Source organism: Bidens hawaiensis, unplaced genomic scaffold, assembly GCF_021521415.1.
Source record: "Bidens hawaiensis isolate Kalapana, Puna unplaced genomic scaffold, B.hawaiensis_p1.1 tig00015185_1, whole genome shotgun sequence".
In the NCBI taxonomy this organism is placed as follows: domain Eukaryota; kingdom Viridiplantae; phylum Streptophyta; class Magnoliopsida; order Asterales; family Asteraceae; genus Bidens; species Bidens hawaiensis.
This window is the reverse complement of record NW_027492343.1, coordinates 14943-23279: the sequence shown is the minus strand read 5'-3', so window position 1 is coordinate 23279 and position 8337 is coordinate 14943. Positions and strand designations below refer to the sequence as shown.

The 8337-nt window shown below is 35.8% G+C and overlaps 1 pseudogene; it reads left to right on the top strand.

Moving 5' to 3' along the window:
• The first annotated feature begins 4434 nt into the window (after positions 1 to 4434).
• Positions 4435 to 4842, top strand: LOC143548456 (mitochondrial import receptor subunit TOM7-1 pseudogene; annotated as a pseudogene).
• Positions 4843 to 8337: the final 3495 nt, after the last annotated feature.

Here is an 8337-nt window from a genome sequence, read left to right as displayed (position 1 = left end):
CCGTTTTTTGATAGTTCGTTAAAAAAATAAAAAAATTACAAGTTCAATGTTTGTTTTAAGAAATTTAAAAAGTATATATATTTTTTAAAAACTTACCGCACTCGGCATCTTCTGATATCGCGCACCAAGCACGAGCACATAGTTCGCACTCGTCGATACTCCACGGTATGGTGTTCTTTTAGCGCGAACTTCGCCAGCGGGCTTCTTTGCGTGTTTTCTCGGACGTCCGCATTGGCTCTAACCGCCGCAAGTCTCTGGCAGGAACTCGTCGTCGGGTTGGGAACCCGAACTGGCAAAAATGTTTGTGGTTGGGTTTTGGAAACCGGGCACCATATTTAGTAAAGGGGTTCCGGAACCTAGTAATGCCATGTACGCGGCCATATGCGCTTCGAACGGATACAGGGATTGAGGGACGGGAACGGTTGGCATCCGGGCGGTAGATGGGTTCCGTTGTGGATTTTGGTTGCCTGCGTTGCCTTGACGGGAAAATTGATCGAAACCGAGAACATTTTGGCTGTTATGCAGAAACATTTTGGTAGTATTAGAATGGTAGTAGAAAGAATTGTATTAATAATATTAGGTAGAGAAGTAGTAGAAAGAATTTCATAAAAAATGAGGTTTGGGTTTGTTTTTATAGTATAGTTTAGTTAATATTTAAAAAAGATTTTTTTTAATCCCAACGGCTATATATCCAACGGAAATATTTTGATTTTTGTGTATCTCGCGTTATATACAAATTGCTCAAAAAAAAACCCCAAAACGTCGGGGGAGGGGGGGTGTGCCCCTGGCATTATAGGGCAAAACGCTGGCTATAAAGCTTCATTACGCTTGGTCTAACAATGCTCTTATTTCTCTAACGTTTGGGTGGTTAGATGCTGACAATACAAGTTGTAGGAATATGGGTAACTTTTTATATTAAAATTAATACAAATAATAACGATACTCTCGTTATTAACATGGGAAAATAAGTGGTACATATAGCGTAATACAAAATAAAAATAAACAATGAAAAACATAACAAAAAAGTTAAATGATTCAACTCAAGAACTTCAAATAATAAAGTCTTCAACTTGTTGTTCAGCAACATCTTCTTGTAATCTCTCATAAGAACTTAAAAATAAAATTTTCAATTTTTACCACAACAACGGCTTCTAGTAGTCTCTTTAGCTGCAAGAATAAACAAACAAAAGTTGAGGAATGAGGCTGAGGCATGTGTTCAACACGATTCTCTTAAAACAGATTTCGCGCCTCTACATAAGGCAACGCATGATCTCCCAGGGAACAACAGCCGAAGCAGTTTGAACTGTCGGAGATGTCCACGCGCTCGAGGTTACGTCAGGTAAATTTTAATGTTAGAACTTGTAGAAAAAATAAAAAGAATAAAAAGGTAGAGAAATAGAATAGAAAAACTCATCTTTATAGATTCTAAACATATGGGTCTTTAAGATTTTCTTTTCACCAAAAACTCTTCATGTATGTATATATTTTATTTTTTATATTTTCAAACTAATACTTTTTCTAGTATTGTATTAAAAATAAGGCGCACAGCCTAATTAAATCAATAAATCCCTTATTTACGTAATTCTTCTCCATGCCAATATTCTCCATCAATAATTATGGATCATCAGTAAACCAAACAAATATAAAATAAAAATGTTGCAACCAGGGTTAGTGGCTTTTAAATTCCATTTGCGTCTGAATTCTGTTCGTAATTACCTTCACTATTCTGAATTTTTAATTGTATTTTATTCATTTTTGATTCTAATATGAATGTGGATCACAAAATTTTGGAATACATTTATTAAGAATTAATGTTCATTATTCTGAATTTTTTGTTATATTTTATTTATATTTTTACTATGTTCTAAAATGAACCGAATATCCATCTACGTTTTTTTGTTGATACACGACAGAATGAAAAAAAAAATTTGGAATACAATTTTATAAAGAGCAGGACGTACAATAGCTTCTAAAGAAATTGATGGATTGAATATAATAGATTTAATTATGCTTTAATCAAAAGTTCACAACTACGTAGCTTTGATGAGCTTCAGTTAGATTTATAACAACATATTCACTTTCATCATTTGTGTTTTGTCCATGTTTGTGCCTAATAGGGACTCTCCTAGTTTCATTTGAAGTTTTTCCTAATCAACCAGACTACTTGTATATAACACAAACTGAAACAAGGAATAACACCATCACACATTGTTGCTACAACGAGTATAGCGACAATAAGAGTATGGTCGGGATATGGTATGGACGCTTTCAGGGACACCTTCTAGCTTCCTGCTTGTACCTACAACACGAAAGAGCTCGTTAGAAGGGGACCAGAGACCGAGGTCTCTGGACCACCTTCTGACGCTCAACATTAGTAATTTATCCGATGAAAGTATGTAAAAGTAAATATACATATGTATACTAGAGGTAGAGAATGCAAGAGGAGATAGTGGTCGAGACCTGACGGTTAGAGAGCAGCTAAGGTGATCTCAGGTATCTTAACCGGTTACTGGTCATTAGGGTTGGATTGAGCTGATGATATTGTGCCTCAGCAGCTTGTGGACTTAGCAACTCACAAGTCAAACAACTCGGTAAATAATGATTACTCTTTAGAGAGGGAGACCTCTTAGTGAGTATACTTTGAAGATGATATTCCGGAAAGTAGTATTATTCTAGAGAGAATATAGTGAGAAAGTGGGAATGAAGAGAGAGTAGAGACTAGAGAGAAATGGGGTGAATGTGTGATGAATATAACTTTGGTTGGAATGTTCCTTTTATAGGCAGTCGGAAGTTTCTCTGGAGAAAACTTGAGCTTCTTATGGGAAAATGTCAGCTCACCTTTTAGCTTGTGTAGATTGGTACATGCCATTTCCGCGCAACTTGTGTTCAACCCTTGTCTGTTGTCACTTTACTTTATGGCATATACCAGCTTTTCAGTGTTGACTTTTCCTGCTATTTCACTGTAGACAGAGCTTCTTGGTCAACTTAGGAATCTTGCTCTCCAAGTTTCATGCTTCCCTGCTTAGCAGCTTGTGTCAACTGCTTCTATATTTCTAACCTTCCTCTTCTTATAAGCTTTAGATTGTGGGTGTGTAGAGGTACCCACGCCATCACACATATAAGAAACAAGTAACAACCACAATAACAAATAAAAAAAACAATCATAAAGGACTAAACAACAAGCTCAGGAAAAAAAAAAGTATTTGGACAAGGTTTTGCATGTGCTAGAACCAAAGACATGTGAAATTCACATGTGGTCTTCCCTAAAAAAAGACGTCAAATTTTACCGGGGTTCACCTAACCGGTTCTTGATACTAACTTCAAGAGGACACTCCGCTTTAACGAAGATGCATGTTTACACCGATTAAAGATCAATCTCTAAAAAAAATAAATTAGAGAGGAACATGACACATTCACCTATTTAAAAGGCTTTTAAAAAATTTAACTTTGGTACTATTTTAATGGTCATTAAAAGACTATCTCTTAAGTCTTAATGTTTCATAATCTCTTAACCATTAAGAAGTTATGAACTATTAAGAGTTAGGGGCTGTTTGGTTCATTCAGATATGAATGAACCAGATCTGAGTGAGTCTCTGTCCCATTCAGCAACAACAATAAGTCTGAATGATTCAGACATAATTTTAACCATTCAGATGTTTTTTCTGTTTGGAACCAAACAGTCTGAAGTCTGAATGAATCAGATGTTTACATCTGAATGGTTTCATTCAGATGCAAACAAACAGCCCCTTAGTCTCTTAACGACCATTAAGAGGCTACCAAACATCCAACACTACATCATATTCAAAGAGAAGCATGACCAAAAAATATACTTGTGGTCTTCATTCATGGTTGTCGTCGTCATCGGTTAACTGGCACTAAAACCTATTAACCGGAACTAGTCGGTTAAAAATCTGTAATAACTCAATGTTTCGGGTTCACTAAAAGCTCATAACAAAACCAAACCATGTTTGCCACTATGTTTTACCATCATAATAAAAGTAATATTAATCTAATCATTTAAACAATTCGTTTCAAACAATTAAGTAAACTGATCATGTAATTATGGAAACGCTATGTCTACATGTGAGGAAAAAAATTCGGCTCTGAACCCGACCCGATATACTTGACCCAGAACCGGAACTAAACCTACCTGACCCGCGGGTATGGACTTGGTTCCGGTTCCTTAGAGAAATTGTACATAGACCCGCTGGAACCGGTTTTACCTCTACTCAGACCCGACCCGACCAAAACAACAAAACCGGTCAAAAACCCGACACCATACCGGAATCGGTTTCTACCCAACCCGATTATTGACTTTTGTTGACCAGATCTAAAACCGATTCCTAAAAAAACCCAATTTACCCACCTAAAGCTATTTTAGTGTTATTGGGCCTTATTTATTGGGCTTACAAATCCAACCTCAACAAACTTTAGGGCTCACATATATATCACCACCAACAACAAACGAACATCAAACATCAATCAATCATCATGTCGTCGAAGGTGGTTCTGAAGACGAAAGGCAAATCAACCAGGGGATCAAAGCCGTCCGATGATAACTCAGCATCAAAGATCTTGAAAGAATGGAGCACGTGGACCATGAAGAAGGCTAAAGTCATCACCCACTACGGGTTTATTCCGTTGGTCATAATAATCGGCATGAACTCTGAACCAAAACCATCGATCTATCAGCTTCTTAGCCCCGTTTGATTGGTTAGTGGTTTTCGGTATTTGTCGACTTTAATCATGAAACGATTTTAATTTGTGTATTTGGGGATTTAAGTTGTTTGATGTGTTTGTGCTTTGAATTGATGGAGTTAGTTAGTTGTTGTGATGTGTATTTGATTTTATTTGCGGGTGAGCACTGTTTGGTTCGGTTAGGTTACTTGCTATAACCAAATTAACCATTCGGTTTTCGGTTAATTGATTTGGTTTATTTGTTGGTTTTGGTTTTGCTCTGTTAATATCAGAAATATGAATTGTTCGGTTAGGTTTGGTCAATTGTAGTTAACCGAGGATACAAAAAATAATTGATAATCGCTTTTCGGTTAATTTCAGTTCGGTTTTGTCGGTGTGGTAAATGGTTTGGTTATTGCTTAGCCTAACACGATTATGTTTCTTGATTTCTGTTTATTGATATCTGATGCATTATTATTGAAATAGTTATTAATGGCTGGAGATGTGTTGGTAAATTGATTGAGTTTAAATCTCAATATTTTTTTTATAATAGAGGGTTTATTCCGTTGGTCATAATAATCGGCATGAACTCTGAACCAAAACCATCGATCTATCAGCTTCTTAGCCCCGTTTGATTGGTTAGTGGTTTTCGGTATTTGTCGACTTTAATCATGAAACGATTTTAATTTGTGTATTTGGGGATTTAAGTTGTTTGATGTGTTTGTGCTTTGAATTGATGGAGTTAGTTAGTTGTTGTGATGTGTATTTGATTTTATTTGCGGGTGAGCACTGTTTGGTTCGGTTAGGTTACTTGCTATAACCAAATTAACCATTCGGTTTTCGGTTAATTGATTTGGTTTATTTGTTGGTTTTGGTTTTGCTCTGTTAATATCAGAAATATGAATTGTTCGGTTAGGTTTGGTCAATTGTAGTTAACCGAGGATACAAAAAATAATTGATAATCGCTTTTCGGTTAATTTCAGTTCGGTTTTGTCGGTGTGGTAAATGGTTTGGTTATTGCTTAGCCTAACACGATTATGTTTCTTGATTTCTGTTTATTGATATCTGATGCATTATTATTGAAATAGTTATTAATGGCTGGAGATGTGTTGGTAAATTGATTGAGTTTAAATCTCAATATTTTTTTTATAATAGAGGGTTTAAGGTTTTACTTGTTCATTATATTACCAGTTTCAATAAAAGAGGGTTTAAAGCGATATAGCTAATTCTTTGATTACAAGGGTTTAAAACGCTCTCGCATGTTATTTGATAATAAATGTTGAGTGAGGGGAAAAAATACGAGTTTGAAGTTCGTTTTAGTCCCCTAAATAGGTCGAACGCTATCGTCTTCCTCTTTCGTTGCCCCAGATTAAGTGTAAGTGTCATTTGATTATATTATTGATATAATCAAAGTATTCTTCGTTAATGCAGCTCTGATAAGATTATGTTCCAAAACTTTATTCATCGATGCTTAGGTGGAGAATCCATGTGATGTGAAGGAGAGAGAGATCTTGTCCTTCGGGAAAGTTTTCTTCTTGGTCGTTTGTGAGAGAGGGAGGAGAGGGTGTCAGTATCTGTGTGAGAGTTGCAACGGGCAGGGGTAAGGGCGGTGTTCTTGGTAGTGATGGATGTGGATAGTAATAGGGCATGCTATAGAATACTTGTTGGTAGTGATGGAGAGTTGCAATTTATGCTCATGTTCTTCTCATGAATAGCAATCAGTGTTTCCCCTTAATTTCTTCATTCCTTAAGACTTCCATGGCAATGATGGGTTATGATTACTTTGAATATTTCCTTAGTCTTGAAGTTTCTAGACATGTTAATAGTGATTGGTTATAACTTATAACTGCATTTCCAATTGGTTCTTTATCTCCAAAATCTAAATTTAAAATTACACTAAAATTTTTACGGTTCATGGTTAAATTTTCAATCGTTGTGTGAATAAAACACCATCACCATCATAACTCGATTTATATTTATTTTTAATTTTACAACAACGTTTGTGTTGTTTGAGGCGTTATCAAACGATAATGAAAATATTTTGTTTCGTAATTTAAAATTTGTTATTACATAATCCAAAATAATATGAAATAAGTTATTTTAGTTATGTGGGATTTCAAACACTTCAAAAGCAATCATACACTTCAACATCTACCACGTATTGGGATCTACCCAATGGGCGGTAAAGCAAATGCACGACTTTGGTAAATTGTGGTGAGTGGCCAAACATTGGTAGTTAAGTTCACATAGGTTTGTAAACTTTCATATCCTAAAATTAAATTTTTTATTGCATCTTTCCATAAAGTTTAAACAATATTTTCTTAGAGTTGAACGACTTATATGATTGTAAAGCGGTTGGAGAGTATCTTTTATAGACTTGTCAAATGTGGGTTGTCGAAGTGGTCAAATGGCGAACCCTCTTGAATCATGAACTCGGCAAATTGATCGCAAACCATATTAACGTCAAAAATCCAATGATTTTAATTGCGCGCTATTAAAATCGAACTGTTAAAAAAGATTTACTCAGGTTTGTGTTGAAGCAATCATACACCAACGTAGTAGATGTTGAAGCAATCATACACTTCAACATCTACTACGTTTGTGTTGTTTGAGTTCTATTTTTTGTCATCCAATGTTTTTACATGATTTTTCATAGCTGAGTTTTACTCAGGTTTGAAAAATGTACTGCATTTCTTGGACCGAGGCCTTGTATCGTTTGACGTCTGGCATAAACCGAACTGTTAAAAAAGATTGGGGTTTTGATGAGTTGCTAAAATATTTGACAACTTGGGGTTCGATTGTTGATGAATCAACATTAACGGATGATTTGCTTGAGGGCCTTTTGAGTGTTGTGACTAACCAAAATAACCAACACCTATATGGGTAATATGGTCCAAAAACATACCCAAAATCGGTCTCAAACGGTAAAAAAAAGGCTAGAAAGTCGTTTGGTACCGACTAGTTGATCTCCGACAGTTCACACCAGTTCTTAGAAACTGTTTGAACGGGTTAAAAGAAACGGTTTCTTGTGTCAACTCACAACCTAGCGGTTCCAAACTGGTTCCTCTCTGAATATGCAAAACCAGTCATAAACCTAAGGTTACAATTGGTTCCAAACAGTTCCTAGCAATCGGTTTCAAATTGGTTCGGTACGATTTGGTTAACTATTTCTTTTGTGCACCTATACTAGGCACAATGTGTTGAAAATGTGGCTAGAGGGAGAAAATACACAATACACAAAACAAACAGTTCCCATCTCAATTGTCAATGAAACTATGTCATATCCAAAAAGAACAACTTTCAAAACATCCAACTACTCTTAACATATGGAAGCAACATAGACGAAAACTATTTCTTGTCTAAGAACGATGACGAGAAGCCAGAAACGTCAAACGTCTCCACAAAGATTTGATCAGCAATCCTAGACTTGTTACCAGCAAAGTGCTTGTACTCTTCAAAGATTGTGCTCATGCTCCAATTTTGCAACTTCCTGAAGCACCCAACAAGACAACCCGTTCGATGCTAAAGCCAAACCCGAATTAGTTAACTAATTAGTCAACTTTTCACAAGAATTAATAAATCTTAAAAACATAAACCACTGGCCAGAATGTAGTTTAGAAGAAACCTTTCCAAGCTTGCAATGGATGAGCACAGGATGCT